This window comes from Petaurus breviceps, unplaced genomic scaffold (genome assembly GCF_028583685.1).
Source record: "Petaurus breviceps papuanus isolate PSGF00001 unplaced genomic scaffold, PetGlider_PUasm1.0 90604, whole genome shotgun sequence".
NCBI classification, from domain to species: Eukaryota; Metazoa; Chordata; class Mammalia; order Diprotodontia; family Petauridae; genus Petaurus; species Petaurus breviceps.
The window spans coordinates 3,861,601-3,873,327 of record NW_027187285.1 but is presented as its reverse complement, the minus strand read 5'-3'; the positions used below and the strand labels follow the sequence as shown (position 1 = coordinate 3,873,327).

The window sequence follows — 11,727 nt, the reverse complement described above, 5'->3', positions numbered from 1 at the left end:
CACACACACACACACACACACACACACACACACACACACACACACACTGGTAAATGTCGTCCTCAAATGTAGTCCTATCTAAATTGATCTTTTTGATGCAAGGTTTGGTTATATTAGTCCATTACTCAAAAGTCTTCAATGACTTACCATTGGCTACCAAATAAAGACAAAACTCCAAATCTTGACACGAGACCCTTCACTATCTGATTTCAAGCTACTTTTGTCATCCTCTCATGCTATACCCCTTCACACAGTCTATGCTGTGGCCAAAATGGACTACTTACCTTCCCTGGAATACACACCCTGCTTTCCTATCTCTCACTTTTGCTTATACTAATTTCTACACCTGAAATATTCTTCTCTTCTGTTCATATTAACATCCTCCCCATCTTTGAAGACTCCAGTGACATACTGAATAAAGCTTCCCTTGATTTCCCCTCAGTCCAACTGGAGGTGATCATTTGACTTCCCAGAACTTTATAGTCCTGGATGCATTTTCTTTCTCTAAAATGTATTTCTTTGTACATATCTACTCCCCACACACACTAGATTATAAGCTTCTTGTTATTAGAATGTGTATCTTATTTACATTTACTTATATCACCACCACCAGTGCTTAATAATGTTATGAAGTAGGCATGGAAGGAAGAAAGGAAAGAAGGAAGGAAGGAAGGAAGGAAGGAAGGAAGGAAGGAAGGAAGGAAGGAAGGAAGGAAGGAAGGAAGGGAGGGAGGGAGGGAGGGAGGGAGGGAGGGAGGGAAGGATGGAGGAAAGAAGGAATGAAGGAACAAAGTAACCCAACAAGTAGTCAGCTGTGATCTTGCCACAAGTCAACTTGACGTATAAGAGAGATCATGGTGCAAATCATCACTAGATAATTGGTAAGAGCCCATTAAATATGAATCATAGACAGGGATGTTTTGGTAGATTTTCAACAACCAGATCTCAAAAAATAAAAAAGGTGCATGTCACACACTCAAGTTTAATCTGCACTCCATCACTTTCTTAAGTCTATTCAATCAACAAAATAATAAATTAAGCTATGATTTGTAGCATTTGTCAATTTCTAAGGTGTAAATACTTAAACTATAAGTTTATCAATTGACTCTGCTAATGCACTCCAGCTCCAGCACAACCCTGATTAAAGCTAACAATAGAAACAGCTGAACTGAACTGGTGGAAGAAAAGATGGGGACCAGGTAAAGGTTTCTAGTATAACCAGAATATATCTGAATCAAAGGGCAATACACATGTAGAATCGTGGAGAGAGAGGTCCCATGAGAAACCATGAAAGAACAACAAAAGGGCAGAAGCAGAGCAAGGTGGGTAATGAGAGAACATTCATGAATGTCCATCCCTCTGTCAAGTCAGGGCTCCACATGCTACAGGATCAGCGTGGTTCGAAATCAGAATCCAGACATACAAACTAAGTCAGAGAACAAACCAATGTAAACCAGAATCAGGATGCAGAGGCAGATCCAACAGCTGTTAATGATATTTCTTCTTATAGAACCAGGTGTGACATCATCTCCTTTGGAAGAGGTGATGACTGGACACTGCAGAGGATGACCTTTTCCAAGTTGGGATAACTGTCAAAATGGCAGCGCTCCAGCCAGCTTCCAAAAAGAGGGTCTACCCATCCATCTTCCCAGTGCTTCTTTTCTCAATTTAATTTTTTACTATACCACTCTGGATATCAAAAGTATTTATCTTTTTTAGTCCAGACTTTTTGTCTGTGATTCATTATTCATTGTCTGTGATATCATTTCCCCTTTCTCTTCTCCAGTGTTACTCCTTCCCTAAATTGGTTATTATATTGTGCTTTATGCAACCAACCACTCAAAGTTTACTTAAATAGTAATAAAGTTTAGGTGTATAAACTATGTGTCCTTTAGGAAAACTCCAGATACACACTCTCATGATAGTAACACAGGTTTAAAGCAGCAAACAATCTTGGGGCAGGGAAGGGCAGAAGTTTCCTCCCTGTTGTGACTCAACTTCCAGTCACTGCTCAAAGAATTATTCCAGATAAGTGGTCAAATGATAGAAACATTTTTCAAAAGTATAAATACAAACTCTTAACACTTACACGAAAGTATGCTCAAAATCATTTAAAATGAAAAATGCTAATTAGAACAATGTTGAAGTTTCACCTTACACCCAGTAAATTGGAGGGGGGGGGGAATGAGAAGCTTATAAGTAGTATTGGAAGGGTGTGAGGACAAACACACTTATGCTATATCCTGTTAAAGATAAAGCCAAATTGGGCCAGTTGATCTGAAAAAAAAATTTGGAGTTGTGCCAGAAAAAATCACAAGTGTTCACACCCCCACAATGCACTATGGGACAAATATCCCATAGAGGTAAAAGACACAAAAGTCCCCTATATGTCAAATATTTTGTGAAGGCCCTGTTAGCAGGAACAAAAAACTAGAAACAAAGTGAGTTCCCATTGATTGGGACTAATGGCTTTAAAAAATGGAGTGTGATTGTGATATAAGAAATAGCAAATGTCACCAATTCCAAGAGAAATGTCGGAAGTCTTATATGAACTGATGCAGAGAAAAATAAGCAGGAGCAGAATAAGAAACACAAAGACTACAACATAATTTTTTTTGAACTCTAAATGTCAGTCAAGTTTAGATTAACTGTAATGATCAATTTAACCCTTGAGAATCCTTCAGGTTAAGAAATAGGAGGCAGGGACCATCACTAGCTGTGTCTGTGTGGAGCTGTTTGCGCCCCCAGGAGCCACAGCCTCAGGTAAATCATGTCAGCAGAGCCTCCCCAATCACCAAAGCCCCCCACCCATCCAGCCTGTTTCCGACTACCTGATGGTCCCCGGGAAAGGGACCGTTCGCCATCTCCCATGAGAGGGTACCTCATCCCCAGCCCCTTGCCAACCAGGCGAACCAGGACCTTTTCAGGGACTGTGTGGGCATCTGAGGGACCTGTCTACAAGGGGGTCTATAAATGCTTTTGCCGTTCCAAGGGGCATGGCTTCATTACACCAGCTGATGGGGGCCCAGACATCTTCCTTCATATCTCTGATGTTGAAGGAGAATACATGCCTATGGAAGGAGATGAAGTTACCTACAAGATGTGTTCAATTCCACCAAAGAATGAGAAGCACCAGGCTGTAGAGGTTGTTATCACTCACCTGGCACCAGGCACCAAACATGAGACCTGGTTGGGACATGTCATCAGTTCCTAGGCGGCCTCCTGGTACCCCTGCCTCCTCTCTTCTCCACAGCTTGGCTCTCTTGAAGGACACTGTTCTGGGAGGGGAGGTGGGGCAAATTTTGGGGACAGACAGATGAGTTATGAGTAAATTTCGACTGAAGGGTGGGATGGGAGGGTCAGTTGTTAGATGTGACTTATCTCCTGAAGAAAGGAGTGGAGGACCAGGGGCAAGGGAACAGGGGTGAGGGGAAATGTCTTGATTCCTTACCACCTGAAATGTATTAATTTTTTAAAGAGGCTCAGTAACTGAGTGGAGGATTAAACTTTGAGCCCAAAGAGATGCAGAAAGGGCAACTTGAGATGTGTTATTTTCCTAACATTCTGGCTGGGCAACTGTTAGCCCCAGCCTCCACATAGACTGACTTTCTCCCTGTACCTGTGTATGCAGGTACTTTATACCACCAAGTTAGACCTCTGGGACAGAAGCCCAGCAAGAACCCCATGATAGGCAGTTTGGATTTTCTTTCCTGATGTCCCAATCCTATAATGACTCAGCTTATCACCTTTTAGGGTCCTTTGCTATTCTTAGATGTAGCCTCTGCCTTAGCCTTCAGCCAGAATTATTGATTAATTAGAATGGGGCTGACCTGAGGATGATGGAGACTTGACTTGGGAGAAGCAGTTGAGTTCAGGGAATGAATCTGGATTCTTAGGAATTTGTTTCAGTGACTTTCTTGAGGGGTATAATTCTCTGGGAGGGGAGACAGGAAGGTCCAGTCACTGGCCAGAGAAGAGGGACTGATGGGAGATCAGGCAGCCCAGCCCCTATGTGAATCCCAGGATCCATCTGGATGGTCATAATCAGTTTTAGCTGTGCTGAGCTGTGAGACGGAATCCCTCATTCTCCTGTAAAGCTTTAAACAAGTTTGAGGACTTCCCCACACCTAGCAAAACCTGTGGGCTTTGGTGTAGAGGTGTCAAGTTTGTATCCACATCTCTGGTTTGAACCATTATACTGTGAAAGGTGGAATAATGGGGGCTCCTGTTTAGAAAACAAAACCATCTCTTAAGGTTTGTACTGAAACACTAGCTAAGGGGAGTAGTAGCTTGCTTTCTGACAACCTGGTTAAAGTGAACACTTCGGATGGTGTCTTATTTTAAATGTGATATAGTAAATGTTTAGTAATTTTTTTAGTGACTAAGGTTTCTGCCTTAAACCAGATACAATTGCATGTATGCGCTTGTGTTTACTACGAGATTGCCAGTATTGTAAATATATATACATTTTTTTAGGCAAATGAGGCTTTTGGATTTTCTTGGTAATTGGTTTTCTGCATTTTCAGTGATTGCTATTTAAAAGGAAAAATAAATGCTATATTCAGAACTTTGTGGTTTCTAAAAAATTGTAAAAAAAAATCACTTAAAATAATGCTTATTGGCTAATGATTTAAACTGAAGTTCAAGAATTAAACGCTTAACTTTTGTTGAAAAAAAAAAGAAATAGGAGGCAGGGCGGCCAGGTGGCACAGCGAGTAAGAGCCCCAGCCCCGGCATCAGGAGACCCAGGATTGGTTCTGGCCTCAGATACTTACTTGGCACCCATACAAAATAACTGGCCGTGTAACCTTGAACAAGTTACTTAACCCCAATTGCTTATAAAAAAAATTTAAAAAGATGTGGGAGGCTACGGGTGCAGAACATTCTATATAATGTTAGTAATTTTGTTTAAGTGTTTGGAATTTTTTTTGTTGTATGTGAGCTTTCACTGAAGGGAGGGGCTAGCTAGAAAATTTTTTATCTATTGATATTTATTTAAATATTTAAATTTATTTATTTAAATATTGATATATTGATAAAGCATTTGTTAAGCATCTAATGGGGCAGCTAAAAGGCATAGTGGATACAGTGTCAGAAAAACATCTTTCTGAGTTCAAATGTGGCCTCAGACATTTTCTAGCTGTGTGACCCTGGGCAAATCACTTAACCCTGTTTGCCTCAGTCTCTTCAACTGTAAAATGAGCTGGAGAAGGAAATGGCAAACCATTCCAGTATCTTTCTAGAGAAAACCCAAATGGGGTCACAAAGAGCTAGACTCAATTAAACAGCAACAACAAAACCATTTGTCTGGGAAGGTTTAGGTCACATGTTCAGTCAGTCATTAAATTAGATGAACTCTGAGATTTTCTGCATCTTAAGGATTCTATTCCCTGACTCTCCACTTCTTTACAATGGTAGGGGGAAATAAAGTAAGCAGCAAAGGATTTATTCCAAAGGCGTTTCCTTCCTATGACACAAAGTATTATTGAAACAGGTATAACCTGTTACCAAGGGATCTGACTATGTTGAGCAGCTCTGATAAGACTCTCGTGATTAGTCAGTTGCTATTTATTCTGAGTCAACAAAAAGAATGACCACAATCCAAGAAATCGACCTCAAATGGAGTGAATTCTGGCTTTGGGAATTTTTTAAATTCTTTTTCTTAATAGACTATGATAGTCTAAAGGAAAGAGCATAGACTCAACTCAGAGAGACCTAGTTTCAACAACTGACAATATTGGCTGTGTGACGCTGGGAAATTCACTTAATCTCTGTGCTTCAGTTTCAGATTCAGTGCCTCATCTGTGGGAGATAATAGTACCTCCCTCCAAGAGGTGTGTGAGGATAAGAGGTGGTAATATTTGTAAAATAATCTATAAACTTATATTTTCAGTCATTTTTCAGTCATATCCGACTCTCCATGTCCCCATTTGGAGTTTTCTTGGCAAAGACACTGGAGTGGGTTTGCTATTTCCTTCTCCATCTCATTTTACAGATAAGGAAATTGAGGCAGACAGGGCTAAGTGACTTGCCTAGGGTCACACAGATAGTAAGTATGAGATCAGATTTGAGCTCAGAAAGATGAGTCTTCCTGACTGCAGATCCAGCTCTCTGTGCACTATGGCGCCACCTAGCTACTCAAAGCACTATATAAACGTTAATTATTGTTGATGTTATTGGTGTCATTGTAACTGTTATTACCTTTGTGACCAAGAGCAAATCATTTACAAAATGTAGTAAGAATATCTGTGCTGGCTACTTCATGGCACGAGTGCCAGAAAAGTGCTATACAAATGTGAATTGATTCTCATCTATGAGATTTCTGAAGCAATTTAGTATCCATCCAATAAAATGTAAACTCGTTCAGAACAGCGGCTATTTCTCTCTTTGTCTTTGTGTGCTCCACTACTTACAAAAAATGCCTGCTATATAGTAGGTGCCTAATAAATGCTTATTGAATGAATGAATGAACAAACAATATCACTTGATCCATAGGATGCCCTCTGAAATACATATGGCAAGTATTATTACCCTCATTTGACAGATAGGAAACTAGACACAGAGATATTTAATAATTTTGATCAAAGCAAGTCAGTCAATGAGTGAGTACAAGAATCCAGTAGAATATAAAATCCTTGAGGGCAGACATTGTTTTTCATTTATGTCTTGGAGGGTCTAGGGCTTATAACAGTGCTTTGCATATGGTAGATGTGTCAAATTTAATATAATTCAGATCCTCTGACTCCTGGCAAGATAAGGTGTTGGACACTGAGGTCCTTTCTTGAACTAAACTACCAAGCATTCAAACTCTACTGCACAAAACACAACTCCAATGGGCTAACCATGTTGTCTGATGCCAAATGTATGTTTGCCTAAAAGATTATTTTACAGAGAACTCACACAAGGCAAGTGCTCACATGGAAATCAGAAGAAATGAAACATGGTGTAATGTTAATGGGATTTTAGATCTTCCCCTCCCGTTAATAGGCCTTACGTGGAGCCCATTAAGGGAAGCTTGCTTGTAGGAAGGCTTTCACATCTTTTGTTAATTTCTAATTAGGCACTGAGTCCTAATGGCTCTGAGAATGTCAGTCCTAATGTCCTCTGGCTCTGAATGTTCTGAGTTGGTATTCTGCTTTGGGGGTTTTCTTATAAGGATCTTGTGATTCCTTGGTCGAGATTCTGAGTGGCTGTATGTTCAGAGCTTCCCTACTGCTCAGATGTAAAGGCTCTCTCCATCCCAAGATGCATGTAAAATGTGTAGTTGATTCAGGCAGTCAGAGCCCTGTCTGTTGGTCTTTATTTCTCTATTTGTATTTTCTCTCAAGTTCATGTTGCTGACTTTTCCCCTAAACTAGTGAATATAATTTTAAAAGATTGTTGACCCCTTAAACAGCTATCTTTCCTAGTAAAGCAGATCTAAGAACCTGTGATAGCAGCCATCCTGGGTATGCCAGTGTGGTTGCTGCTACAGAGGTGAGATTTGAACCCAGGTCCTCTGCACTACACTGGCATTTAGTATAACATTGGCCATAATTATGGCAACCACCCAATTTCTTTTTTTCAAATAGATCTTTACAGATGTTTTCTTTTTACATCACCTGCATTTCTCTCTTTCTCCCTCCCCCTCTGCAACTACTTAATTTAAAGAAAAAGTAAGTACTTTTATTTTATTTTATTTGCCTTTTGGAGGACAATTGGGGTTAAGTAACTTGCCCAAGGTTACACGGCTAGTTTTTTTGTGTGGGTGTTAAGTGTCTGAGGCCGGAACCGAACTTGGGTCCTCCTGACTCTAGGGCCAGCACTTTACTCACTGTGCCACCTAGCCGCCCCAAGAAAGTACTTTTAATGAGACTTTGCAAGAGGAACACACTTTGTCAGACCATGTATCCCAAGTTTGGTTTAAAAAAAAAAGAGGTGCCAAATAAGTTTAGAAATTAGTGGCCATTGGAGAATAACCTGATTGTTCAGAAATTTCCTGGAAATATTACTCTCTGAGATACTATCTGGCACACTGGAAAGATAGCCAGATGTCCAGTCAGATGACCTAGGTTCAGATTTTCCATTTACTCTTTCATTCACTACCTGGGATACCTTAGACAAATATCTTTCTGAGCTTCAGTTTCTTCATCTGTAAAATGAGGGGATAGGACTAGATGGTCTCTAAGACCCCTTCCAGCTCCAAGTCTGATTCCTGATCAATCTGGAGTAATGAGGATTTGAGGAAGGGGGGAAGCCATAGAAATGCTCAACTCATAATTCCTTCATCGTAAAGCACATAAATCAGGGAGGGGAAAAGGTAGGTTTTTGCATATAGTATTTTCATAATCAAATAACTGACTAAGAAGTAAAAAGAATGAAAGATCACACTTTGTCTATTGTTTATTGGCATAAAAAAGCAGACTTCATAAAACAAAATGTATTCCAGACTAATGGTGCTGGGATGATGATGGTGGAGGGATGGTTATTAGCTTTTCTAAGTCAGGAACTCTGCTTGCCCAGCCAATGTTTTCAAAGGTCCTGAATTTCCCAGAGCTATGGACTGGTCAGAAATCTTCCTCTACTTCCTAGGGTTCTTCTCTATTATCCCAAAGATTGAAACATGGAGCAGGCATGACTTCAATGGTACAGCGCCTTGATCCTGGAGAGGACCTACTACGTTCATGCTCTTAGAATATTCCACAATAAAATAGAACTGAGAGGGGGCAGCTAGGTGGCACAGTGAATAGAGCACTGACCTTGGAGTCAGGAGGACCTGAGTTCAAATCTGGCCTCAAACACAACACAAAAAATTAGCCATGTGACCTTGGTCAAGTCACTTAACCTCAAGTGCCCCCTCCAAAAAGCAAAAAATAAAAAGAAAGAAAAAGTAATAGACCTAAGAATAGAAAAAGTGTGATATTCTGGTGTGAGAGTTAGAAGGCCATGGCTCTACCACTAACTAGATGCATCACCACAGTTAGTCCACTAACTTGAACCTTAGTTTCCTAGTCTGTAAAATGTGGAGCAATGTCAGAGTTAGGGGTTTCTTTTGAGTGCTACCCTGCTATGGTTCTACTTTTCTTGCTTTTGTCCCTTTGAAGGCAAGTGCAGTGAGCAGTCAGGTGCTGATACACCAGCTTCTAGCATCATACTTACTTCTTCCTTGTAACCTCATTCTTTCCAACATCCTCATCTCTCTTGAGATCCCTTCATGCCCATCTCCTTGATGTTAACTACACTGGCTTACAACTTGATGTGGAAGGTTGTGGCCTAATAGAAAATGTTTTGAGATTATTGATCCAGAAATGTAACTTTAGAGGAAACGAAACTGAGTATATGTCACTACTATCAGAGGGAAATAGAAATGTAATGGTGTTTCTTATAAATGCTACACCAGGAAATGAATAACCCACATATATGGCTGCCTAGGAAATTTTAAGTCCAGGTTTATGACCCTGTGAAGAGGAGAGCCATGAAAAGACTCAGGGAGGAATTTCTATTTTGGAGGTTCAGACTTCATGAGAGAAAGAATAAAGATCATAGAGCCCCATGGACTAGTTCATTGAGGAATCTTTAAAAACAGGAACAACTCAAGGATACTGACCCTCAGGGTGGGTCCACAGCTTGAGGTCTTCCCTGAGCTTCATTTCCTCACACTCCATCATCCATTCCATTTTCTTCATCACAGTCTTGCAGAGATGGGCGACCCACAGAGAACTGAACAAGGCTTCCATCACCCTTAGAGCAGTCTGGCTTCTTTTTCCCTTCTCAAGTAAAGCAGCAGGTATGCAAATCACTTTGGTTTCAAGTCTTCGACGGGGCTGAGCTTTCCTTGTTATCAAAACCAGAGCACTTGGCACTTGTTGATGATAAAAAAAAAACCTTGTTGATTTTGTTCTTCAGGTCACCTTGAATTCTCCAAAGAAGGTTTTGCAAAGTAAAATATCAAACATATTAACCAAGTCAGAGTTTGCATACCTCACACTGCGTCCAAAGAAGGGATGGAGGTTGCTATGGCAACTTTACTGAGAGGAAGGAACCCAACCAAAAGCTACACGAAATTCCACACTGAGGACAAAGAAAAATACAAGGAGCAGAGAGCATTTTTAAAGGGGTGGAGGGTTTACTAAAGTACTTGGGAGCAAAATCATGATTACATAGGGAGTTAAAGGAACAGAGGAAGAAAGTCGCCTGAATTCAAAGAAATGAGTAGACAGAAAATCAAGAATTCTCAAATTCTAAGACAAATTCTTATAGCTGGGGGCAGAACAATTCTGGGGCCAGAACTTTCAGCCAGATCATTCATTGGTCACCAACACAGGGGCATTGCAAGCTGAGACCTCAACAGATAAGTTGTTCTGATAGGGCCCCTGAACAGACTGACTACAGCTGATTGGTTCACCCCAAAATCATATTTAGAATGGTCTTGCTGCTGTGTACCTGTGAATATATGTATAGACATATCTAAATCCAACTGCACAGTCATAATTGTAAAGAAATATTTTATAGTCATGTTTTTCAATATATGGAAATAATGTTTTGGATCTGGGGGAAATAAATGTTAACCTCACAATTTGGAGGCAAGTTCCTCTCTTACTTCTCTCCCCAAATCTCCCCACTTAATTCAAGTATCCTGCATTCCTTTCTATATCAGAAGTTCTTAACCAGGGATCTCATAAACTTGGGGGGGAGTGTTTTGATAAGTATATTTTTATAGTTTTCTTTCTAACTTTATGCATTTTTCAATGCATTTTAAAACATTATTTTGATAAAAGATCCATAAGCTTCTCCAGACTACCAAAGAGGTCCATCACATACACACACAAATCCCCTTTTCTATATTTCTATACTCAGCAATGATTTTCTATTTAATATAAAGTAACTGAAAATAGTGGGAAAAGTAAGGGGCATGGAGTCAGAAAACCTGGTTTACCAGCTATTTGACTTCTGACTAAGCTGCTTCATCTTTCTGGGTCTCCATTTATTTTTCTAGAAAATAGGACTAAAGTACCTCACAGGGTTGTTTGTGATGAAATCACATTTTGTGAACCCTATGACACTATATCAATATGAATGATTATTGTTAATAAGACTTGCCAGTTACATGAAGTATATAGATCCAAAGTTTAAAATTGTAGCAGAAAAGTTATATTTACTGTTTCATTCCTCATATTCTATTTATTTAATCATTTTATGGAAGTCATTTAAATCTTTGGTGATGATTCTCTAGAAGGTTTCTTCTTTCCTTTTCCTCCTCCTCCTCCTCCTCCTCCTCCTCCTCCTCTTTTTTCTTCTTGGAAAGGAATAATGGAACACAAACTCACTTACACACAAGCAAATGAGTGAGAGAAATCTGGAATTTGTATGTGGTCATTTCTAAAGCAAACAAAGATGAATGCAGCAGAACTCAGAAAGGAAGAAGCTCTGTCCCTTGGTCTGTATGTTGACTCTGCCCAGTGTAGCTGTACTGCTGGAGGAAAACATTATTGATGAAGATCACGCCAGCACTCTGGTCTAGCTGTCCATTGCTCACTCCACCTCTCTCTACCCAGCGTCCAAGATCCAATTATCCCCTGGATACAGCAAGATTACTGTAAGAGAAGTGAGTTTTTTCTTCCATTATTCCTTCCCTTCGAAGAAGAAGAAAAAGAAGGAGGAAGAGGAGGAGGAGAAGAAGAAGGAGAAGGAAGAGAAGGAAAAGAAGAAGAAGAAGAAGAAGAAGAAGAAGAAGAAGAAGAAGAAGAA

At 40.0% G+C, this 11,727-nt stretch overlaps 1 pseudogene; it reads left to right on the top strand.

The window, feature by feature from the left end:
• Positions 1 to 2,708: 2,708 nt before the first annotated feature.
• LOC138142814 (calcium-regulated heat-stable protein 1 pseudogene) lies at positions 2,709 to 3,463 on the top strand (annotated as a pseudogene).
• Positions 3,464 to 11,727: the final 8,264 nt, after the last annotated feature.